The 27,018-nt window shown below is 38.4% G+C and overlaps 1 long non-coding RNA gene across 2 annotated transcripts in view; it reads right to left on the bottom strand.

Moving 5' to 3' along the window:
• Positions 1-5,221: 5,221 nt before the first annotated feature.
• Positions 5,222-27,018, bottom strand: part of LOC143660682 (uncharacterized) — a 40,349-nt gene continuing 18,552 nt past the window's right edge. For both annotated transcript variants that reach the window (XR_013164178.1, XR_013164179.1), the window contains one exon: positions 5,222-5,422. This is a non-coding gene — a long non-coding RNA (uncharacterized LOC143660682). The remainder of the gene's footprint in view (positions 5,423-27,018) is intronic.

The raw sequence follows: 27,018 nt of genomic DNA on the forward strand, positions 1-27,018 counted from the left end.
CCTTATATTCCTCCCACTATTATCCCACACCCTTAAAATCCATTGCCACACATATTCCCCTGATTTCTGTCTATATAAATTGGAAAACTCACACAGTTCTTTTGGAGTATAATGTACCTCCTCATGTGTGATACTCTGTACCTCACCTTTAGGGGCCTGTTGGGACTTTAGCATAGTTATAGGACTGGAAGAAATGAGGGGTGTGGGGGTGGTGTCATGAAAAAACTTAAAAATATCTTCCAAGCCATTTGCTTCAGGGCATTCATTTGTAGTTTCATCTGGTGAAACAGGATTAATCACTCTAGGGCTAATCCCTTCAGTAGGAGATTGGGTGGCCAATTCCTCAAGGCAGGCTGGAGGTGGGGGGCAGTTATGTCCTCAGGGAAAACTATTACAAGGTTATCTAGAGAAGACTCAGCATGACCTAGGGTTTCAACCTTACCCCCAACATCATTATCAATCCATATGTCACCATCCCATTTTTCAGGGTCCCACTCCTTTCCAATCAAAGCCCTCAATTTAATGGCAAACACTATGCAACATTGAGATTTCAGTTTATGTTGAAAGTTGCTACTCTAACAATAAGATTCTGAGTTTGATTTTCAGAGATCTCAAGTCTACGGCTACAGAAAATAAGATTTTCCTTCAGGATACTCATAGAAACTTCTTTCTTTAATCTTTAAGATTCTGTTTCTTAAGAACCACTCCTGGTACCAAGTTGTATTAGTTAGGGTTCTCTAGAGAAACAGAATCAACAGGAAACACTCGCAAATGTAAAATTTTTTTTTTTTTTAAATATCTGGAAAATTTATTCTGTAGCTGATCAGAACAGACATTTGGTAAATGCAAGTTAAGAGGCTGGTTTTCAATGGCAGTTAGTAGAGTTGGCATTTTGTCTCTAGAGCTGTGGTGAGGATTTGCTTGACCTCATGAGTACAGAAATGAGGTGTTTACCTCCCCTGCAACCCCAGGAGAAAACATAAGCCTCTTTTCTGCCTCCCCCAACTACCAACACTCATCTCAGTGCTTTGGCAGGCATCCATCAATGATACATTTTCAAAGAGAAGCATTTGCATATGTTATATTCACCATCCCATGAGTTCAGGGTAATGAAGACTGTAAGAGGGACTTGATTTTCAGTTATTGTCAGAGCAGGCATGTTATATTTTATATGTCTATTAAAAATCCCTTTATCAATCTTCACTACAACCTTATTGTTCTAGTTTGCTAGCTGCCGGAATGCAATATACCAGAAATGGAATGGCTTTTAAAAGGGGGAATTTAATGAGTTGTTAGTTTATAGTTCTAAGGTTGAGGAGATGTCCCAATTAGGCAAGTCTATAGAAATGTCCAATCAAAGACATCTAGGGAAAGATATTTTGGTTCAAGAAGGCCAATGAAGTTCAGGGTTTCTCTCTCAGTTGAGAAGACACATGGTGAGCACAGTCAGGGCTTCTCTCTGAGCTGGAATGACACATGGTGAACAGGACACATGGTGAAGGACACATCTGTCAGTTTACTCTCCTAGCTTCTGATTTCATGAAGCTCCCTCGGAGGCATTTTCCTTCTTCATTGCCAAAGGTCACTGGCTCATGGATGCTCTGCTTCGTAACTATGTTATTCTGCTCTGCTCTCTCTGAATCTCTCATTCTCCAAAACGTTTCCTCTTTTATAGGACTCCAATAAACCACTCAAGACCCACCCAAATGGGTGAGTCTTCGCCTGATCCAGCTAAACAAACAGTCTTGATTAAATCACATCTCCAGGGAGATGATCTGATTACAGTTTCAAACATACAGTATTGAATAGGGATTATTCTGCCTTTACAAAATGGGATTTTTTATTAAAACATGGCTTTTCTAGGGTCCATACATCCTTTCAAACCAGCACACCTATGAAGCTTTTTAGTGAACTGAGTCTAGTTATGTGTGTAGTTTGGTTGCTGGTTTATATATTTTTAAAATACATTTCTAAATTTACTTTATAATGTATGTATAAATTGTAGTTAAATATCTTTCTGTTATTTTTTTCTCTAATTCACATATCACATGATTTCTCCTTTGAAAGTATACAGTTCAGTGGTTTTCAGGAGATTCACCGAGTTGTGCAACATCACCATTATCTAGTTCCAGATTATTTGCTGTTTTTCTTTTGTTTCAGGATGAGCGTTCAGTGTCTCCATGGTGCTCTATTTATTTGGCATTGCTGTGTGTGTGGCAAGGGAAGGGGACCGGGCAGGTTAAAAGGAGAGTGGAGTAGAAGGCAGGCATCGTTCAGGGTATACAGATGAATATTAGGTCCTTTGACGTATTTTATCTCCTTTGACCATATCTTTTACCCGGGATAGTGACCGTTATTGTTCCATCTGGCTGCAGCGACTCTCTCACAGCTTCCCTGCTTGGCTGCAAGCTGGAACAGTGTTGGAGAGGGAGGAAGCTGGGCTTCCCAGTTTCCCCACCATGTGCTCCTCACAAGAGGCATGCTCCACAAATCCATGGACTGGCTTTTGCAGGATATTTCTTTTGAATGCTCATTTTTCAAGCTTCCAATTTCCCGGGGCCATGGCCTCCTGGTCTTAGACCTTCACAATCATGCCTCCTGCAGCTTTAAAGGCCAGAAGTCCAAACCAAGGCTTGGCTAGAAGATCTGCTCCCTCCTGGGAGTGGTAGCGTTCTCGATGGTGACCTCTGCTAACGGTTGGGTTCTTCAGCTGTCCCGCCACGCTGCGGTGAAAGCGCCTTTCCTTTCTAGGTTCTCACTGGCTTCCGCAAATATAAAATTTATAAAAGTGTCTCACATAGCACTTTGGGAACAGAGTCCAAAATCCACAGGGCAGGTTTTGAAGTTGATGATTCCGATGGAGGGTCTGGACGAACAGCACAGGAGAGGCTTACCAGCCCAAGCAGGAAGAAGAGCCTGTCTCTTCCGAATCCTCTTAAAAGGCTTCCAGTGATTAGATTAAGCATCACTCATTGCAGAAGACCCTCCCCTGGGGTGATTACAAATGGAATCAGCTGTGGATGCAGCTGATGTGATCATGATTTAATTATATGAAATATCCTCATTGCAACAGACAGGCCAGCACTTGCCCAACCAGACAAACAGGGACCACCACTTGGCCAAGTTAACATGTGAACCTGACCATGACAGTTACATTCCACAATTTTAGGTTTTTATTTCTAGCTGCTCTAAGGTATTGGAGGCTAAAAGAAATATCAGTACATTCACACATGTTTTAAAGAGTTATGCTCTTAACTGGATGTAGTCCTTATTTTAAAAATAATTCCATAAACATTTTCTTTGTTGCTTACTTCTATATTACCATTTGAATGACTGCATTATTTTCATCAGATTGGTTTAAAATAATTTATTTTAAAATTTTGCTACTGAGGAACATTTAGATGATTTTCATTTTGTGCTGAGACGAATTGCTATAATAATGATATTTATGCACTTTAAAATTTATTATGATAACACTTAGGCTTTTAAAAACTTTTTTATTATGGAAATTTTGAAATATTTACAGGAGAATCATAAAAGGGACATTCATGTACCCATCATAAAGCTTCAACAATAATCAACGTTTTGCCCATCTTGTATCATCTAATCCTCCATTTTCTTTCTTAGAGACTTTTAAGTAAATTTCAAGTATCTTGACATTTCACTTATAAATATTTCTAGACAGACTTGTAACTGATAAGAACGTTTTAAAAATCAGAACCACTATGCTATGTTCATGCCTAAAAATCTCTGATGTTATGTAATACTCAGCCCATGTTTAAATTTCTTTGATTGGCTCAAGGGGGTCTTTTGACATTTGGTTTGTTCAAATCAGGATCCCAACTTGGGCCACACATTGCAGTTTGTTGTTAAATCATTAAAGTTTTATTCATTCTAAACAGCACACACACACACACACACACACACACACATACACACATTTTTTAAAGCCATCAATTATTTGGAGAAAGCAGGAGATATGCTTTATAAAATGCCCCACATGAGAAGTTGATTGTTTGATCCAGCTATCATTTGACTTCTTTCTCTATTCCCTATATTTGCTTTAATTGGTAATTAGATGTAGTGGGGACTTAAGACTGGTGGTTCAATTTCTAAGGAAGAACATTATGTAAGTAGGGTCCCATTCATTTTGAGATCAAGCTCAGCATATTTCACAGAACATTTTACCAGGTCATAACTTATCTTTTTTTTGTTGTTGTTCTGTTAGAAAGTCTCATTAACCAATTCCCTTGTGGCCCTTCAACCTCAGTAAAAAACTAATTTTGATAGTGTAGAAAACTCTTAGAGGCCCAAGAAAAATCTGTCTTTGATAGGGAAATATCTAAGAATTAAGAAAGGATGCTTCAACCTTAGACATTGAGTGTTCTGGTTCACAGGTTGTGTCTTTAATGGAGCAAGCATGACCAGTTGTGTTAATGACTTTATGGGTCAGGGAAGGGCTGAGAGATACAACCTGTTTTTCTGCCTCTATGCTCTTTGAGCTCAGAGTGGTTTAAATGAGATTTCTCTTTTTGGAGTGCTAATGTGGAAGGCCATCATAAAGCAGTAAGCTCTACTGAGTCTGATTCCATCAAATTGAATACCTAGGCTTGATGAGGGAGCCATGATCGGTGCAGGGGAATGGGCAACTTTCTTATTTCCCTAAACCACATTCCTCCTGTATTTTAGATGTAGTATTTGGGGCATCTCTTCAAGGCCACATAATGCCTACAGTCCTACCCAACAGAGCAAAACAATGGCCGTGATAGCAGACTACCAAAATTGTCCAGGGATTGAGGGAGGCAGAACAAGTCTTCTTTCTCTCTGGTCTCAAGAAGCATAAAGCAGTGTAAAGAGGATTATGACTTCGTAAAATGTTCTGAGAAATATGCTGAGCTTGACTCAAATTGAAGAGGACCCTGCTTACATAATGTTTGTCTTTCCCTTTAGGTCATCAGATAAAGTCAGAACTCCACAAAATAGTTTTCTAGACCTTTCTAACCCACGGCATCTTCACATTCTATAGGTAAAGCCCCCAGCATCTCTGTATAAGAAGACATAGATCCCACTGCCACCGTCTCTGCCCTCCCTGTGACTGGAAATGCTGGGTGGAGGTGCTGCTATAAATTTCAAATATATATCAGAGGTAGTTATGATATTGCGATAATAAGAACATTGATAGATACAGATCATGACAGTAGCTTCAGAGTGAAAAGGGCTGTATTGTGCCTTACATTAACAGCATTTTCTTTTGAGATTGATGGCAGGTATCTGATTTTTTCTCTTTTATCTTGTTGGACAGGTTATAGAATGGGAACTTTGAATTTTGACTTTGAGCTGTAGGAATATGGAGATTTTCCTGATTCTTTTTAGTTTCTGGTGGTTCATTTATTTTATTCATTGCCGTTGTATGGCTGAGAATCTGAAAGTAGAAAAACAGACTTGTCATTAAGCCATCTAATCCCTAAAATCCTAGTTTAAAATTATTTTCAGCAACTTGCTCTTTGACCAGTTTAAGCTTAAGTATTAACCATTCTTTCTTCTTCATTTCTCTTAATACTCGGCTTTGCCATGTATTAACTAGTACTGATAGTCCTTCTCGTGCTTCTGCTTTTTCCTAATTGTCCCCAGGTATGCCTTTTTAAGACGTAGTAACTAAAATTTTTCTCCTTTTTATTTAACCTTTAGAATACTTATAAGATTTTAGTTGACTCTCTGGTAAACTGCTCTCTTTTTTGCAGAATTTGTTCTTTGACCATCTGATTCTTATTATTACTCTTTTGAGAGTTCTCTGATGTGTATGTAGTGGGTACAGATAATGTAGGCGCAAAGAGTAATGTGAGTACAGACAGTAATGTGAGTGCAATGACTAATGTGTGTGCAATAGGGTATTGGTAGCCTACCATAAACGAGAAGGAAGAACAGTGTCCTGTTTCTTTTGGTTTTGAACAAATCATAAAAGTAAAAAAAATGTGAAATTGAAAGAAAGATGTTCCTTCAGCCTTGTGTTTATACAAAGAACTTGTTTTTTTTTTTTTTTTTTTTTTTTTTTTATTAACGGAAAGAAAAAAAAGAAATTGACACAACATTTAGAAATCATACCATTCTACATATGCACTCAGTAATTCTTAACATCATCACATAGATGCATGATCATTGTTTCTTAGTACATTTGCATCAGTTTAGAGGAACTAGCAACACAACAGAAAAAGATATAAAATGTTAATATAAAGAAAAGAAATAAAAGTAGTAGTAATAGTAAAAAACAACAACAACAAACAAACCAACAAGCAAACAAAAACAAAAAAAAAACCCTATAGCTCAGATGCAGCTTCCAAAGAACTTGTTTTAAAGATCTTTTTAAATATTATTGTTCATTATTTCTCAGTGGTAGTAAGACCAAGGCTACAAAATGTAGTGTTAATTAGACTAGCCAGTAATTTGTAAGTTAAGCATACTTATAAATCACAAACTGAACGTCCTCAGTGGGAGGCAACCATATCATGGCTCTAAGAGTCAATCATCGTATTTTAGAGATAAAAGGGGAACCTAAGAAATCAGATTGTTTAATGCCCTTGCTTTGGATGTGATGAGACTGAAGGTCCTGAGTTTTTTTAGATGACATGACCACTTAGTCGCTGAGTCTAGTTCAGTTTTCCTTTCCCTAATTTAGTCAACACTGAGTAGGGATGATGAATATTTACCTTAGGAACTATTAACTACTAATTTTCGTTTGCACAAGTTTTTACCCTTTCTATCATGGATTATTTCCTTTTCGGTAAATGTTAGTTTGATGTTGGACATCACCACTTAATATTGTTATTGGATAAACACCAACATATCAACATGTGAAGGCCCTCCAATAAGATGCCAGACTATGAAGCCTTTTGCTGTCCTATTGAAATTGTAAAAACAGTGACTATCTCCATTATGTTGCTTTTCTGAGTTTGCATCAGCCTTGAAAATATACATGTTCAACACAGCAGAGAGGAGAAAAAGATCCAAGTTATAAAGGAAGAATGTTGGTAATTATTACCAAAGTCAATCACAAGCCTTTTCCATCTCAGACTCTCAAGATAGAAAATATAAAAATGGTCACACCTAAAGCTGACAATCAGTTTCTGACTGGAGACCTAGTATGCATGGACCTCTTTTTCAGAAGAGGGAAGTGTCCCTCTCACACCTTTTTTGAGTTCTTATTTGTATTTTGTCTTTTCCTTTCAATGTCTTCCATTTATTTATTCTTATCTTCTGGTACTCTACCTCTGCAAAGAACCCTTGTGTGACTGACTACACGAGGTCTCATGGACACACTGTCCCTTTGTTTTTGCCTGCTAATTTGCTATATTCTGGTCTATCCCTGTGAATATATACAATTTGTAAGATGATTAATTGGTATGTACTACCCAGCACTGTGTAGGTCATACTCATTTCCTTCTATTGTATAAGCAGTTCTAGCTTCTAAGCAAAGAAGGGAGTAAATTTCTGTATATATGAAAGAAGTTAAAATAAAAAAGCTTGACTATCAGATATGATTCAAATATGCTGAACACACTAATCCATTGTTTGATTTAACTGGGTCTGCAAGAATTAATCTTAATCATGTTTATTCTGTTAAAAATATCAACAGTTAAAAATTGCATCTTATTATTAAACACGGGTTTGGAGCTGCGATGTAATCTCCTAAATGAAGGAATAAAAAGAAGAGTGGGATGAGTCAGCTAACCATTTTTCTTCCTAAAAACTTGAAATAAATGGAGATCAGGAATGCAAGACATCTTAAATAAATCAGAGGTCTTATGACATTTCTAATATTTTATTTTAAAAATTTTGATTTGATTTATCTATTTAAAATAACTAACAAGGTATTCTCTAAGTGCTGAAACATAAATTATAAACATGAACCTTGATTTATGTTAATAGTGGATAATATGTGAGACACTGCAAGAGATCACAGATTTTGCAATATTCCTTGAGTTGGGGGGATGGAATCACAGAAAAGTACTGAAAAAAGTGCTGCCTTAAGCTCCAATTGTTGATATATAGATGATGGCTGTCTCCTAAGAAATGATATAATTCTGATGATGTGAACTTTCGCTTTTATTCCAGACACCTCCAGATTTTAGTGAAATCTGTTTGACAGTTCTGAGTGTCTCTGTGATGGATCAGAAACATTCAGATCTCTTCAAGGATGGCTTGGAGTAAAAAAAAAAAGTTATTTTCTGCATAGCTAAGTACTGGCTGTCTCTAATCTCTCGCAGTAATGTTTACATTTTTATATTCCTCAAAGCACTTTCATCTTCCCCTCCTCCTTGCCCCTCAGTGACACCCACTGTCAAGTCCCAATTCTGTGTCAACCCAGCATAGGCCTCTCTGTTTTATATCTGGGATGTCACCCATTACCAGGGAGAAATCACACGGCTGTGCAAATTGGCACTGTGCCACACTTTCTGTTCCAGTCTCAGGAGCTTTGTAAATATTGTCCTCCGTGCCCTGACAGCCTCTCCCTGTTCTTTGCCTGGTTGCCCCCTTCTGATCCTTTAGTCACGCTTTTAAAATCACTACCTCAGAGAACCCTGGTGGATCTCCCGATTGCCCTGAGTCCTGCTCATTTCTTTCACGACAATTTGCACACTTTATCAGTCTTTATTTAGCTATCACCTGCTTTATTGTTTGTTGCCACAACTAGTTTCTCGTGCCCAAGGACAGTATGTGTTTTGTTAGTTACTGTGGTTTAGCACCTGCTGGCAGGTAGTAAGCACTCAGGAATACATTCATATAAATGAGTAAATTGTAAGATTACATTTGGAAAAAAAAGAGTTCCTTAACAAAAAGTCTAAAAAACTCTGCTTTTAATTAATGTGGCCATAGCCCAAGAGATGTCCTGATACGTGTCAGTTTGCAAACACACCATTTAAGTAAGCTTTTTATGTGTAGTTAACCAAACAGACTCTTGTGTTCTGAGTTTGGAATGTGTAGCACTTGCTGATCCTTTTCAGTGCTGGTTCCCAGCCTTCCTTTGTCTGCAGGGGCCCACTTCATGGCCCTAAGAACACGTGTTCAGGGCTGTGTGTGGTTCCCAGAGCCTTGACCGTCCCTGCATCTCTTTCTTTACTCAAGAACCATACTGGAGTGCAAGTGAGTGAGTGTGCGAGTAGGCTTTTAGATTACCTTGCATGTATTCTGTGTTGTTTTAAAAAGCAGAAGATAACCAATTCCACTTTTTAAGGTTTTTTTTTTTAATTTTAGTAGTAATGAATTGCTACATACCTCACAACCAATCAAAACATATCAGTATATAATGATGTGTGATTTTAAATTATTGATTTAAGATAAAATCCCAAACCACTGGGAGGAATTTTATGCCCCATGTTACTTATGGGGAAGAAAGTACATGTAGTTGAGAGTGCAAAATGGCAAGCATACAGGGGAACAATTTATGGAAATAATAATTGTGGTAATGCCTAAACTGCTACTTGCAAGGTATTGCTTCTGAAGTTCTCACTCATACATCAACATAAAGTGATTATTATTTAGTTTGAACTATATGAATGCATATTAGATGAATTTTATAGGGTTCACACTAATTAATATGTTAATATATCATTTCCTTCATTCATCTAAAATGTACTGGGAGATGAGCTATTAGCTCTTGCAAAAAGAAAAGTATCAACATAACAGTGGGACAAGTCCCACAAATCAATGAACCTGTCAATCTTGGCAGCGAGCTCCTGTGTGCCCTTTACCTAACTTCCCTTAATGTTAACATCCTACCTAACTACGGTACATTTATCAAAACCAAGGTATTAACATTGGTACATTAATGCTAACTAAGGTACAGTCGTTATTTGGATTTCACCAGTTTTTCCACCAATATCCTTTTTCCATTCCAGGATGCACTATGGGGTCCTGGATACTACATTTCATTTAGCAAATGTATAAGCCATAAAAGTAAGGGATAAAAAACCATTTTATCCATACTCAGATATAACTGCTATTAATATGATACATTCTTTTCTCACACACACATAAATACACACTATACATATTTCAGTCCGACTGCATACATAATTTTAACCTTTTTTTATCATTTAACAAATCACAAATATTACCCTACACTATTAAATAGTCTTTGAAAACTCTTGTAATGTGTGCATAATTTTTACCATATGAATATACTAGATTATTGAGCCTTGTTTCCATTTTTTCCTCTTACAAATGACATTGTGATGATTTTCAGTGTACATGAAATTTGTGCAATTTTCATGTTTTGGAGGTTCATCCCAAGGAAGAATATATAATGCCAATATTCATGGATCTCAGCCCTTTATTGTATTTTTTAATTCAAGAGTAACATATTTAAATATACTGAAATCTCTAAAGTTGCAAATGAAAATCTTCCCACTCCCTAGTTGACTTATTTCCCTGAGGAAAAGAAAGTATTCTGCAGTTTCTGGCTTTAAACTAGAGTCTGTGTAACTGAAATTATTAGGGATGTTTCTAGCACTCCATGTAAAAATGTAGCTTCAACTATGATCTTTTCATAAGTGTGCAAAATTCCAAGGATTTTTCAGGAAGAATACTCCAGTCCCATTATCTTTTGATTTGTGGTCAGAGTATTGCTTGGGCATTTCCTGTGGTTGTGGTTGACCATTTTTGTTTAGAGAATTTTACTGTTCATTTGTCTGTCACTTAGGAGTCAGCTTCATTGCTAGGTGCCAATTATCAACCCCAGGGAAAAAGAATCCCCTGATTATTCCTTGTCTTCCAGAATAGATAATTCAACTGATTCCAGGACAGTAAGTCTTACAGGGACAAGCCCCGTGCTGTGATCAGATGGCACTGTTGTTGGTATTAGGCAATATCAAGGAGACATCTTGGAACCTCTGTCTCTCACAGCCACAATCCACAGTTGCTGTGGCTCACTGTTGATCCAAAGGTTCTGCTGCCAGGGAACGGAGCGTGCTTTAAAAAGTGTGGTCTCTAGTGTCAGTCAGGCCTGGGTTCAAATTCTGGATCCAAACCTGTCTGTTTGCCAGGCTGCCATGACAAATATCATACAATGGTTCGACTTAGCAACAAGAATTTATTGCTGATGGTTTGGAGGTCAAAATCATGGTGTCAGTAAGCCTTATGCTTTTTCTCGGGAGTCTGTGGCATTCTGGCACTGGCTTGGATCAATCCTTGGGTTTCATTGGCGTGTATCTCTGATTCCTGTCACATGGTGATTTCTCTCTCCTTGCATCAGCTCTTCCAGTTTCCACTGGCTTCTGGCTTCTGTGGGAAACCATCACCACGATGAAGATAATGAGCATATTCACCACCTCTGTACGTTTTCTCGTGTCCCTTTGTATCCCTTTCTCCCCCACTCATCTACCCATGGGTATCTAGACACTCCTCTCCTGTCGTAATAGATTTGTACGCATTTTCTAAAATCTTATGTAAATGAATCACATGGCATGTGGGTTTTTTCTTTTTGGCTTTCACTCAGCAAATTATTTTGAGATTCATCCATGTTGTAACGTGTATCAATAACTCATTCCTTTTTATTCATTTTTATTCCAAGAAGCTCTGGGTACAGAGTCAAAGAGACAGTGGCTAAATAGACTTAGGTATTCTGTTTCCTTTGGTATGAATTTCTCATTGTGAAAAAATAAATTGATATTCTGGTTCTATACATTAGTTTCTTTAGATTATTTGATGTGTGATATGGATTCATTCTTAGGACACCGACAAAATGCAGTTTCTTAGTGTGTGCTACTGAGAACCATAGAAAACTTTTTCTTATTTTAAAAATTTAACATACAAATATACAAACATTCTTGACATACAAACATTCCATACATGGTATACAACCAGTGGCTCACAATATCATCACGTAGTTGTGGAATACTGTTTTTTTTAACAAGTCTTTGATTTTTCTTTTTTTTTGCATGGGCAGGCTCCAGGAATTGGACCTGGGTCTCTGGCATGGCAGGTGAGAATTCTGCCACTGAGCCACTGCTGCACCACCCCTTTGATTTTTATTATTCAAAACAGTTTCATATGTTTTTATTTAACTTTCTGACTCTGCTTGTGCCTTCAACACTTCCACAACAATTTTCTGCTCCTCAATTAGGAAAACATGCTTGGTCCTGTCATGGACATATTTAGCATACATGGAACCACCATAGGCTCTGCCAACATGTTTTTTTATTTTAGATAACCTCATAAGAACCTTAGGACCTTCTTGGTATAAAGGTAAACAATTTTATTACCAGGGGTCTGGGACAGCCTAGCGTTTTTGGGAGAAGTATTGCAGGGTAGGCTACGATGGCACGTCAAATGCTAGACCATTGTGAATGGCTCTAGGTGCCATCCCTGGAACCACAGTATACTTTTAAGGAGATGAATATCATACTGTGGAGCCATTTTGAAAGAAAATTGTGGTGACCATGTATAATCTGCCTTGAAGGCCTCCTTAGAACTTAAGCTTCCATTTCTTCCCTTTGAATTTCTGTAGCTACTTGAAATTCTTCTGAATATCAGTAGTTGCTCTAAATTATTAACCAGGTTTAGCCACCTGGTCTCTGTCTGACACATGACCGCCCACTACTGGGAATTTCTTACCTTATGTTGCCTTCTCTAACAAAAGGTTGTCAAGCCTGTTTCCTTCAAAGACTTCTCTCCTTCCTACATCTCTTAGAGAAACGCATGTATCATTTCTCCTTCCTCTGCTGTCCGTGGGTAAAAATATATTATACACACAGTAGAAATAACACATTAGCAGTAGGGTTGTTGTCACACTGCCTGCTGATGAAACATCTTTTTTGAAAGGGACTCAAGACACACAAAAAAGCAAAGTTTTAATTAAAGATTATAATTATACAAAAACATGGATATTTACAGATTTTAAAATCTTACCCCAGAAGTTGAGCACTCCTTGAGTGCAGAGAAAGTTGTGGATGAAATTGTGTTCATTCATTCCTTGGGAATTGTCCATGGACATATATTCCATCAGTTGTGGTTAATTGCCCTATCAGCACCAAGATGAACTTGGGATTCAAGTTTATAACCATTCAAATGCAATCACTCTAAACCTATCGTGGTCCTGACTTGTACTTTCTCATTTTCACTGATGGGACCATTTTTTAGCAGAGCGTGCTATGTGAACTGGTTGAATGAAGTGCCATGAAAGTCTTTAATAAATTATAGGTGGATTTATGGGTTCTGCTCAGTGTCATGGTAGGCTGGCTGAAATGAAATGAAATGGTACATATTCATCCAGAAGGTCCAATGCATCCTAGTCATTAGGGAAAGGAGATTCACAAGTAAATCAGAATCTGTAAAGCAGAAGCTGTTTTTTTCTTTTCACCTTCATGTGCTTCACGGACAATTGTCCTTAGAATTGGGGAATCCCATCATAGTTAACGTGACATTCTTTCGAATTGGTTACTTAAGAAAACTTCTTCAGAGAACCCCAATATACTTTCTGCAAAATCATAGCACTGAGAGAACCCTAATAGTCAGCCCCAGTCTTAAAACAGGAAAGTGTCAAAGCAATCCAAGATGGATGGGACTTATTTCTATGCTTAACATTTCTAAGAGAAGATATTTCACAACTTCTTTTGTGGCAAGTGTTCCCCAGCATGTATTACTTTCACTACCTCCAGTGTCCTCAGTTAGGAGAAGGAGGCGATGACTGTGGATGAAATGTCAGAGCTGTTGCTGAGCGAGGCCACTTGCCACTTCTAGGGATGCCATTGGTTTTATCAGGCCATTGGGACTTTCCATCTTTTGTAAATAAACCTTTTGTGAGCTCTGCTCATGAGGAATAAATGTGAAGATGAATGAGAGTTAGGTTCTAAATTAAAAAGCAGTGTTTCCTTAAATTGAGGCCAGTGTTAGCAGAAGCAGTGGAGTTTGGAAATTACTGCTGAAATAGCTGAGATTATTAATGGAAAGTTCAGAAACCCTGGAGAATATATACACATTATGCAATATATGTACAATAATATGTATATGAAGGGAAAGAACTGCTGTAGCTGCCACCGAAAGCAGTTAAATGGACCTAATTTCTAATTGGATGATGCAATGCATTATGTCTCTCCTTCTCTGATATGGAGTTTCTTTTCCAGCCCTCTGTTTGGTATGATTAATTCCTAACGTTGATATATGCTACATATCCTCATGGAATTTGGTTGTTCAGTTTAGGTTGCTCAAGCCAGGGATGTAAACAATCACAACGTCCAGCTAATGACTAATGTTTTTGAAGCAAAACAGTGATGTGCTTAGCCAAAAGAAAATACTTCTCTTCCCGTTATTCTTTGTGCTGGTTTGAAAGGAAGTATGTCCCCTAGAAAAGCCATGTTTTGATCAAAATCCCATTTCATAAAGGCGGAGTAGTCCTTATTCAATACTGTATGTTTGAACTGTAATCAGAACATCTCTCTGGATGATGTGATTTAGTCAAGGGTGGCTGCTAAACTGGATTAGGTGACGACATGTCTCCACCCAATTGGGTGGGTCTTGATTGGTTTATTGGAGTCCTATAAAAGAGGAAACATTTTGGAGAATGGGAGATTCAGAGAGAGCAGCACCACAAGCAGAGAGTCCACAAGCCAGTGACCTTTGGAGATGAAGAAGGAAAACGCCTCCCATGGAGCTTCATGAAACAGGAAGCCAGGAGAAGAAGCTAGCAGATGACATGTTCGCCATGTGCCCTTCCAGATGGGAGAGGAACCCTGTGTTCACCATGTACCTTTCCAGATGAGAGAGAAACCCTGACTGTGTTTGCCATGTGCCCTTCTGCTTGAGAGAGAAACCCTGAACTTCATGGGCCTTCTTGAACCAAGGTATCTTTCCCTGGATGCCTTTGATTGGACATTTGTATAAACTTGTTTTAATTGGATATTTTCTTGGCCTTGGAAGTGTAAACTAGCAACTCATTAAATTCCTCTTTTTAAAAGCCATTCTGTTTCTGGTATATTGCATTCTGGCAGCTAGCAAACTAGAACATTCTTCTTCTAGAAGATCACTGAGAAGACTGGTATTTAATTTTGGAGGGGACTAGAAGAGCTTCCAGTAGATAGTAAAAAGTACAAAGAAAGATAGTCAAGAAAATGCACAGACTCCTATTTATTGGCAAAAATGATATTACTGCTTTGTGCCTAAAAAGATTTGTACAATGTTTCCAATTACCTAGGAGTCCATGTGTTTTCTGGTGCATTTCTGTGGCAATCCTACACTGTGTGGACAAACTAGCAATATCCTATGCATGGTGTTCTAGTTTGCTAGCTGCCAAAATGAAACACATCAGAGAGGGATTGGCTTTTAATAAATGGGGATTTATTTCATTAGTTCTTCAGAGGAAAGGCAGCTAACTTTCTTCTGAGGTTCTTTCTTACGTGGGAAGGCACAGGGTGATCTCTGCTGGCCTTCTCTCTAGGCCTCTGGGTTCCAACAACTTTCCCTGGGGTGATCTCCAAAGGCCTGGGCTGAGCTGTGAGTGCTGAGATGAGGTATGCTGAGCTGCTTGGGCTGTGCTACTTTGCGCTCTCTCACTTAAGCACCAGCCAGCTAAGTCACACATCATTCATTGCAGCAGGCACACTTCCTAGCTGGCTGCAGATGTAATCAGCAACAGATGAGACTCACGTACCACTGGCTCATGTCCACAGCAACAGAACTAGGTGCCTTCATCTGGCCAAGTTGACAACTGAATCTAACTACCACACATGGGATGGAATTGTCTCTCATCTTTCCTAATAAAATGAATCTGGACATTTGTTAGGGGTGTCAACTCTGAAAGCAGTTCCATGCAAGCATACAACATTGCTTTTAAGGGACTCCTGAGAAAATATCACACAAGAAACTGTTTCCTCATAGAAGGGCTAGAAAAGCCATTTTCAAAGATATTATGATGTGTAGTGGCCTCTCTGCCTGCAACACTTTCCTCTTACTTGGCTACCTGCAAAATCCTTATCAGATATCAAGCACAATTCAAATGTCTCTGTCCTCCCTTTCCTATGCAGCATTGCCCTTCCTCATGCCCTTAGTATATTTAATTCTTGCCTCACTTAAAAGACATTTCACATTATCTTACCAGAGGCAGTAGAACAAGTTTTTGTGGGCGTACTATATCCCATGAGCTGTGCTAAGTGCTTTAAGGGTACATCTTTATTACCACCTTATTTCTGTTTTAAAGATGAAGAAATAAGATAGTGCATGAAAAATGGTAAGTACCTGGCATGGAGTAAAAACTCACAGTAAATTAATAGAAGAAAATCATATTATGTTTGTGCATATTGATCTAATGGCCCTCAAAAGAGTACTTGGTGCATTGTAGGTATTCAGTAAATCTTGGATGAGGTGTGTGAATCTTCCCTTCGAGTTTGGAGTAGAGCAAAAGAAGTTCAGATTAAATAGAATGCAGTGCTTTATATCTTTTATAAAGTATTTTTCTAATTATAAAAATATAACAGAAGTCCTTTGGAGGAAACTAATGCTTCTTGTAAGATAATATATAGAAGAATTAATACTTTTCACAACCATCTATCACCCAGAGACAATAATTTCCCTTCCAGTCTTTTCTCTATTCATTTTTACTCTGAGATTTTACAGCTTCATATTTTACATTTGTGCTATTATAATATCATTTTTTCTTGCCATCACAAATTTTATAAACTTCATTTCTAATTTATATATATTTATAGATATTTATTCATCCATTCCTTTCATGCTAAGTATTTAGGATGTTTGCAATTTTTTCAGGAAGAAAATCTGCAATGAACATCTTTGGGCATGTGTAGGTCTTTGTGTGTGTGTATTTGTTTTTATTTATTTATTTATTTATTTTTGCATGGGCAGGTACCAGGAACCGAACCCAGGTCTTTGACATTGCATGACAGGCAGGAATCCTGCCCCTGCCCTACCATTGTCTGCCCCCTTTGTGTATATTTTTGATACTAATTGTTGGTATAGGAATTTCTAGAATGGAATCAGTGATCAATGCTTTTAGGCTCTTTTTATATATTGCCAGATTGCACCCAAGAGAGGGTATACCAATTTGAACTCACATCAGCTGTGTCTCATGACACATAGCATCATCATTAACCCTTACATGTTTGTTAAGTTGATGGTTTTAAAAATGACATTGAGCCAGACTCACAAGACTATATATTGTATGATTCTATTTGTAAGACATTCTGGAAAAAGAAAATTATGAGGGAAAAAAATTGGATCAGTGGTTCTAGGATCTGTGGGTGGGAGAAGGAATTGACAACACAAGGGCTTGAAGGAACTTTTTGGAAATTATGGAAATGTTCAATATTTTGATTTTGGTGGTAGTTTCATGACTGTATATATCTGTAAAAACTCATTGAACTGTGTACTTGAAATCAGTGAATTTTACTGTGTACAATTATATCCCAATAAACCTGACTTTAAAAATTGACATTGATGGGATATAGGAGCCAAGTTGGTGGCTTAGTGAGGTGTGGGATTTACTGTGTCCTCCAGAGCAACTAGTAAATAGCAAGGAACAGTACAGAACAACTGCTGTGGCCACATCAGTGACCAGACACACAGCGTACCCCAGTCTGGATAAGCTGGACCAGCTGCAAGCCCACCCAGAACCGTGAATCCCCCAAGCTGCAGCAGCTGGTGCCCCTCCCCTACAGGTGGGTTCCCAGAAGGGATAGAAAAGAGACTTTACTAGCAGTGGGGCTGAGTGCAACCAAGCTCCAATTGTGGAATTAATTAACAAGTTCTAACCACTAAAAATAGGTCCCTAGCTCAGCTGAACCTTGAGTAAAGCTGAGGTTCCTGGTTTTTGCCCCAGTGCAGAGGGGGCAGGGCTGACGGAAAAAGAAAAATCAAAACAAAACAAAAGAAACAGAGTTTTTTTTGGATTTGAAAAGGTCTGGGGCCTGAAGGAAAGGAGGGGGCATGTAGGACCTGTAGATACACAGAGCAATGTACCAACTTAAGCTCTTGATTGGCAAACCCAAGGAACAGCATCCTATTCTGAAAAGGATTTATTTTTCTCTCTTTTTTTGTGGCTGTATTCCTATGGCTTGACTGCTCTTTGGATACAACTGCAGGGCTTCTCAGGCTCCACCTGCCCCAGGCATGGGCAGAATTAAGCTTGTTTGTGAATTTGTCTGGAGCCTGTGCCTTCCCCAGGAGAGGGGTGGGGCCCAGCTCTGGTGAAATCCCTCCCTCAAGGAATTCAGACTCCAGGTTCTGGAAAACTGAAGCGATTAAAGCCAGCCTACAACCTCTCCTTTCTCTCAACCACATCCCCAGGGAGAGTCTGCTGATGTTAAAGGTACTGCATCACCTTATTCTGGTGGGACCCACAGGCCGAAAAGTGCCACATACTGGGCAGGATAGAAAAAACACAGAGTCCAGAGGCTTCATAGGAAAGCCTTTCAAACTTCTGGGTCTCACTCTCAGGGAAAACTGACCCAGGTGACTCTTTGCTCCTGAGAGGAGGCCAATTTGGTCTGGGAAAATCTGATGGGGGTCTATAAATACCTAAGTAGACCCTCCTTAGGGGGGAAAAGGCACCATATAGGCAGGGCAAGAAATAAGAAAACAAGAACTGAAAAATTCTGACCTGTTAAGCAAAACCTAAGCTAGAGATCCAGAATAAGCTGAACTGAATGTCAAAGAACAGATAGACAACAAAGTCATCTAGCAAGAATATCCTAGGTAAAAAAGTGAAAACAATCTCCAGAATAAACTAATTAAGGAAATTAAATGCCCAGACACCAGCAAAAAAGAATGAGTCCTATTAGGAAAATTGAAGATATGGCCCAAAGGAAAAAACCAACAATTCAAATGAGATACAGGAGTTGAAATAATTAATTCAGAATGTTCAAACAGACATGGAAAACCTCATCAAAAATCAATTCAGTTAATTGAGGGAGGACATAAAGAAGGCAAGGAATGAACAAAAAGAAGAAATCAAAAGTCTGAAAAAAACAAATCACAGAACTTATGGGAATGCAAGGCACAGTAGAAGAGATGAAAAAACAATGGAAACCTACAATGTTAGATTTCAGGAGGCAGAAGATGGGATTAGTGAACTGAAGGACAGAACATCTGAAATCCTACAAGCAAAAGAAAATTAGGGAAAACAATGGAAAAATATAAACAGGGCCTCAGGGAACTGAATGACAACATGAAGCACATGAATACACATATTGTGGGTGTCCCAAAAAAAAAAGAGAAGGGAAAAGGAGGAGAAAAACTAATGGAGGAAATTATCACTGAAAACTTCCCAACTCTTATGAAAGACTTAAAATTACAGACCCAAGAAGTGCAGTGTACCCCAAACAGAATAGATCCAAATAGACGTACTCCAAGACACTTACCAATCAGAATGTCTGATATCAACGAGAAAGAGAGACTCTTGAAAACAACAAGAGAAAAGCAATCCATCACATACAAGGGAAGCCCAATAAGACTATGCATAGATTTCTCACCAGAAACCATGGAGGCAAGAAGACAGTGGTATGATATATTTAAGATATTAAAAGAGAGAAACTGCCAACCAAGAATTCTATACCCAACAAAATTGTCTTTCAAAAATGAAGGGGAAATTAAAACATTTTCAGACAAAAAATCAGAGAGAATTTGTGATCAAGAGACCAGCTCTGCAAGAAATACTAAATAAAACACTAGAGACAGATAGGAAAAGACAGGAGAGAGAGGTGTGGAGAAGAGTGTAGAAATGAAGACTCTCAGTAAAGGTAAAAAGAAGAAAATTAGATATGACATATAAAATCCAAAAGGCAAAATGGTAGAAGAAAGTACTGCCCTTACAGTAATAATACTAACTGTTAATGGATTAAACTCCACAATCAAAAGTCATTGACTGGCAGAATGGATTAAAAAACAGGGCTCATCTATATGCTGTCTACAGGAGATGCATCTTAGACCCAAAAATAAACATAGATTGAAAGTGAAAGGTTGGGAAAAGATATTTCATGCAAGCAACAATCAGAAAAGAGCAGGAGTAGCTATACTAATATCCAACAAATTAGACTTCGAATGTAAAACAATTAAAAGAGATAAAGAAGGACACATGTATTAATAAAAGGAATAATTCAAAAAGAAGGCTAACAATCATAAATATTTGTGCTCTGAGATACATGAGGAAGCACTGAAAAGAGAAATAGAAACATCTACCATAATAGTTGGAGACCTCAACTCCCCACTCTCATCAATGGACAGAACATCTAGACAGAGGATCAATAAAGAAACAGAGAATTTGAATAATACAATAAATAAGCTAGACTTAACAGACATTTATAGACCATTACACCCCACAACAGCAGGATACACCTTTTTCTCAAGTGCTCATGGATCATTTTCAAGGATAGACCATATGGTGGGTCACAAAGCAAGTCTCAATACATTTAAAAAGATTGAAATCATACAAAACACTTTCTCAGATCATAAAGGAATGAATTTGGAAATCAATAATAGGTAGAGGGACAGAACATTCACAAGCATATGGAGGCTCAACAACACACTCTTTACCAGCGGGTCAAGGAAGAAATTACAAGAGAAATCAGTAAATATCTCAAGGCAAATGAAATGAAAACACAACATATCAGAATTTATGGGATGTAGCAAAGGCAGTGCTAAGAGGGAAATTTATTGCCCTAAATGCCTATATCAAAAAAGAAGAAAGGGCAAAAAAGAAGAAAGAGGAATTAACTGTCCACTTGGAAGAATTAGAGAAAGAACAGCAAACTAACCCCAAAGCAAGCAAAAGGAAAGAAATAACGAAGATTAGAGAAGAAATAAATGAAATTGAGAACATGAAAAGAATTGAGAAAATCAACAAAACCACAAGTTTTGATTTCTTTAATTTTTAAAGCAAAGCCTCATAATAGTAAACTTGGAAATACTGAAATAATTTTTAGTAAGTTCCACTTCAGTTTCTCTTAGGAATTCATGGATGTGATCTGGGCCTTTACAAATGAACAAAAGAGGGCAGACAACAGTGGCTGAGTTCTTGCCTGACATGCCAGAGACCCAGGTTCGATTCCTGGTGCCTGCCCATGTTAAAAACAAAAAAGAACAAAAGAAAGCAATTCCTCTGTTCTAGTTGTCGCCCTTCCTGAAAGAGGCTCATCAGGTTCATCTTCCCATCCTGATGGGCTGAGCAGACCCAAGCCTGTGCTTGCGGTCTAAAAATCACCATTCCTCTTTCCGCACCATCGCAGCAGTAATAACTGTTTAGGCACAGTGGCCTGCTAAATGATTTACATAAACAGAAATAGAATAAAATTCTATTAAAGAGAAACTTCATTCAACATTTCCCTCAGACCTCCAGTTTGGAAGATTTATTTTCTCTTGATTTATTCCATGTTTGGATTGAGGAAAAAATATAACTTTATTAATGCATTTCAGTGAATAATTTACCGAGTAAATATTTACTCAGTAAATATTTATTGAATGATTACTATGTGACTGGTCCTTTGCTAGATGCTAGACATACAATAAGACTCAGTTTGTGCCCTCATAAAATTTACTGTCTATTTGTGGGAACAGAAAGTGATTTAAAATATTTAAATCATTAAAATATTTGGAAATTATGATGAGAGACTTGAAAGGAAAAAACAGGGTGTTGTCCCCTTGCTACAAATGGGAATGTGAGGAGCGCAGTGTTCCCCTCTTCTTACTCCAGTCCAAGGAGTTTTATTTGCATCAGCTTCCAATACATTTTCACATCTGGAAAGATAGCAGCAGAAGAAAAAAGTATACAAACAAATGGCCTATGGAAATATAAATAAAGGCTAGAAACCGGGTTAGCTTGGGCAAGCGATTTAGTCTCTCTGAGCCTGTCTCCTCACTTATATAATAAGATAAATTGTCCTAGGGGTTGCTGTGAGAATTAGCAAAAATACATGAATGAGAGGCAGAAGAGATACTGGCCAAGGACTTAAAATAGTGCCTGGTTCATGGTAAGTCCTCAGTCGAGGTTGGAGTCTATTGTCAGGCGCAGGTCCTAACAGTAATATGAGTAGCTCTTCTTATATACTATGCCCATGTGGTCAGATCACCCTGGAACAGCCATAACCTTGGCACTAGGAATCCGAAGAACAGGGATGCAAAAACTTCTAACACCAATTGCAATACAGTTCTGACTCCACCCAGAGTTAGTTCAGACTCCACAGATGAAGGGCAAATTCTATAAGATTGTCCTCATTTCAGACACCAGCTGCAAGTTCTGGTTCCCAGGTCATCTGCATTTCTGACTAACTTGACTACAAATTTGGGGGTTCCCACCACTCCCTCAAGTTTGCTAATTCACTAGAACAAGCAACTCACAGAACTCAAGAAAAAGCTGAAGTTTTAGTATAGCAAAAAAAAGGGATACAGATCAAGACCATCCAAAAGAAGAGACACGTAGGGCGAGACCCGGGAGGGTCCCTAACACTCCCATGGAGTCAGGATGGGTCAACCTCCTGGCACATTTATGTGTATCACCTGAGCTTCAGAGCCCAGAGTTTTACTGGGATTTCATTACATGAGCATGATTGATTGAATTAATACCCATATGATTGTACTCAATCTCCAATCCTCCTCACTGAAGGTCAGGTTGATGTGACCTCACTCAAGCTCCAACCCTCTAATCACATGGTTGGTCTTTTCTAGCCTGGGAAGCCCCCACCCTGAGACTGGCCCCACCCTGAATCATCTCATTAACCCTATCAGGTGTGGTCCAGAGGGCCCACCATGAATAACAAAGGCATTTCTAAATCCAAAGATTTAGAGAATATCTCCCAGGAACTGGAGTCAAAGGCCAGCCAAGTTCTTTATTTTATGACAAGGGACGTGGTGCGAAGAGAGAAATGTGAGCCGTGCAGTGCAATAAACTTCCTGTGTAAAAAGGGTCAAGGATCTCATCTCAGTGCCAACCCCATTTGCCTTTCCTTGCTTTACTGGGAAGAATGACCTTGAAGGAGGGAGAACTGCACTCTGAGTAGATAGAACAGCTTTGGCTACAGCCCAGCTCTACCACCCAGAGGAGAGCCCTCTGATCTCTTGAATGATTTAGCTTTATTGCCTATTGCCTATCTCTCCAAATTGCCTTTAGGATGAATGTCCCAGCCAGAACCTATATAGAGGACACTGGCTTCCTGAGTACCTTGTGAGATGCGGATACTCTTTTCCTTTGTGAAACATCCTTCAAATTGACCATTAATGGAAGCTGTATTTTGCACCTTACAAAAAGGAAATTACACTGCATTAGAAGTTCTGCACTCTGGCTAAGGCAGTGAATTAGACGAGGGATACAGGCTGGGGTGCTTTCCTACTGGGCATAATACCCAATTTATTTTCATTTACATTAATTTCTCTACATCACTGACTACAAGAGGCATTAAACTGTTAAATGCAAGCAATTCCCAATGGCTCAACACAAATAGAAATGTTTAATGAATAATAATAAAAAAGGAGCCTATGGATGAAACCAATATGCAAAATTGTAAGAGTATGTTAATCAACGTTTCCCATTGCATAGGACATGACATTCTTTTCTTTCTTTTTCTTTCTTTCAGTTTTCCTTGAAAAGACAAAGCAAATACATTTAAATGAAACACTGAATAGAGTCCTATGGTATTGGTAACACAAATAATAAAATACCTGGATATAAGTGCCTTTTTCTGCATGAGAAAAGATTAAAATCCTACTACCTCTCTGCTGCAACGATGGAGCAGTTGGACTGCTGGCATGAAAAGGATTTTAATTTATGCATCTCATCTCAGTATCAATTACATCTACCTGATGTCTTCCCAGCTTCGTTGGCCTGTTAGTAGGGAAGTCAGCTTAGAAAAAAGAAATGATGGCTTTGCAGGGGAAGCTCGTCAACACCTCATTCTAAACCTTCTGGTTTCTTGGAGTTACTATGACCAGGCGCAGAGTCGTAAAGTCTCAATTAAACTGTTCCCACCCCCCGCCCCAGTCCTCCCCTCCCCTCCCCCCAACAACACTTTATAGTGTGCTGTAGTGAGAAGAGATTTGCTGGTAAGAGAAATCGAGGTTGGAATCCAGGCTCTCTTCTCCGCAAACAGTGTGACTGGGTGAAATCATGTTAACAGCTCTGGTCTTCAAATTCCTTACCTATAAAACTAGCAACAAAACCCTGTCTTCCATGGGTATTTCTAAGATTCTGGTAGTAAAATTCAAATAATAAAACTAGAGAGAGGAGGGAAAGCAGCTGAACATGAACAGTGGTTTGTTTTTCCTCCCTATTCTTTACTTTTCCATATTTTATACGAGCAGCATCTTCACTGGGGAAATTACTGTGGAAAAAACCTCACGTTGTTCCTTTGTTTGAGCTCACACAGATTGTAATAGTATCTACTGAATAATAGTTCTTGTTCCTCTGTCCTATCCAATCTTCCTTTCTTGCTTCCTCTTTTGAAAAGAAAACAAATACTAGTTTTATTTGTATTAGTTTCTTATTGCGGCTGTAAAACAAGTTCCTGCAAATTTAGTGGCTTAAAACAAGACAAATTTATTCTCTTACAGTTCCACAGATCAGATTTTTGAAATGAGTTCTATGGGACTGAACTTGGAAGTGTCAGCAAGGTTGGTTCTTTCTGGAAGCTGAGGGGAGAATCCATTTCTTTGTCTTTTTAGCTTTTAGTGGCTGCCTGTATTCCTTGGTTTGTGGACCCTTCCTTTAGCTTCGATGCATGTCACTCTTGTTCCTGCTTCCACTATTACCTTGCCATCTTCCATATAAGGAGCCTTGTGATTCACCCAGATACCTCAGGACGATCTCCTCATCTCAAGGTTCTTAATCGCATCTTTAAAGTCCTCTTTGCCATATAAAGCAACGTAGTCACAGTTTCTCGGGGTGTGGACATAGGGACCTCTGGGGGCAGGGGACCTACTGCATTGGGCTTATATAAGAGATGAGGGATCAAAGAAAAACTGGACACGGAAAAAATAACAGCAAAGTCCTTATTAATGTGAATTAACAACAACAACAAAAAGCCTTGTGTATAGAATATCTGTTTTCATTCTTACAGATTGGAACTTCACTGGACCAAGTGTTCTGGCAGAAATTACAAGGTGTTTGGGTCTGGTGTGAAGTGTTCTGTTAAAAAAATTTGCTTGTGAGGTATGCAACTAGGTGAAAGAAAGGTAAGGACTGTTTGTTGAATGAAATGTCAGAAACAACAAAAGACAAATATTATCGTGCCTCAATCATATGGACTAACTATAATAGAAAAACTCAGTGAACTGAAGTCGAGAGTATGGGTTATCAGGTTGGGGCCTATTGTAACGGTTTGTAGGTTCTTACAGCATCACATCTACTCAGGAGTTGTAAGTGTTATTTCTAAATTCTGAGATACTGAGCTATTTATATGTAACCTGGTTGTCCCCAGAAACTTCAGGTATTTATGTGACACCTGAGACTCAGAGTTGGAATTCTGAAGCTATGAAAGTCAGCATTACCCCATACAGGAACTGTTTAAAAAGTTGAAAGGGGGATCAGACTTAGACTAGAGATACGAATGAAGCTGATCTGGATAGGACTGGGGTAGATCAGAATAAAGGGTAAAGGATCATATCATCCATATTTTAAAACTTCAACTTCTGTATGAGACCAAAGGAAAAGATGTTTACTTAGTGCAAGATTTATATTTTGGGTAGCACATTATTTGATTTAACTTGTATGGTCAGCTGAATTTAACACCATAAGTACATTGAATCTTGAAGAGGGCACGAGATCTTGTTAGTTTGTCCAGGTTAGTGTGATGCCCTGATATATACCAGAGTAATTTGGTCAGTGAATAAAGAAGTATTTGCAAAGTCCCCTTGGGGGACTGGGGAGAAAGGAGGAAATATTCAGCCTCCCCATTTGGAGAATTCTTGATTTTCTTGCAAGCAGTGGGGACAACAAATTCAATAGACTGACACCTCAATCTTGGGGTTTGCCCCTATGAAACTTATTCCTACAAAGGATAGGCTAAATCTACTTATAATTATGCCTTAGGGCCACCCCAAGAACCTCTTTTGTTTCTCAGATGTGGTCTCTCTCTCTCTCTCTAAGCCATATTGGCAGATGAACTCACTGCCCTCTCTTCTATGTGGGACATGACTCCCAGGAGTATAAATCTCCCAGGAAATGTGGGACAGAACTCCTAGGATTCTCTGGAACCCAGCATCATGGCATTGAGAAAGCTTTCTTGACCAAAAAGGGGAAGAGAGAAATGAGAAAAAATAAAGTTTCAGTGGCTGAGAGATTTCAAACAGATACTAGAGGCTATCCTGGAGGTTATTCTTATGTACGATATAGATATCCTCGTTTAGTTTATAGTGTATTGGAGTAGCTAGAGGGAAGTGCCTGAAACTGTTGATCTGTGCTCCAGTAGCCTTGACTATTTTTTATTTGTTTATTTTTTTGCATGGGCAAGCACCGGGAATCAAACCCAGGTCTCTGGAATGGCAGGTGAGAATTCTGCCTGCTGAGACATCGTGGCCTGCCCCGGGAGCCTTGATTCTTGAAGACCATTTTATAATGATATAGCTTTTACGTTGTGACTGTATGATTGTGAAAACCTTGTGTCTGATGTTCCTTTTACCGGGGGTATGGACAGATGAGTAAAAAATATGGATAAAAATAAATAAATAATTTGGGGAAAAAAAGTTAAATTGGGTAGATTGAAATACTAGTGGTCAATGAGAGGAAGGGGTGAGAGTTATGGGATGTATGAATTTTTTCTTTTTATTTCTTTTTCTGGAGTTATGCAAATGTTCTAAAAATATTCACGGTGATGAATACACAACTATGTGATGATATTGTGAGCCACTGGTTGTACACCATGTATGGACTATATATGTGTGACTATTTGTCAATAAAAGTATTTTTTTTAAATTAAAAAATTTTACTATACATTAAAATGAAAAGCTATCAAGATGCTTCTCTCAAAATTTCTAAAATTATTATTGTTTCTTTGAAATGTCAATTCTTACTGTTAAAATATACCAGAAAGGCTT

The sequence above is a fragment of the Tamandua tetradactyla genome, chromosome 2 (assembly GCF_023851605.1).
Source record: "Tamandua tetradactyla isolate mTamTet1 chromosome 2, mTamTet1.pri, whole genome shotgun sequence".
NCBI lineage: Eukaryota > Metazoa > Chordata > Mammalia > Pilosa > Myrmecophagidae > Tamandua > Tamandua tetradactyla.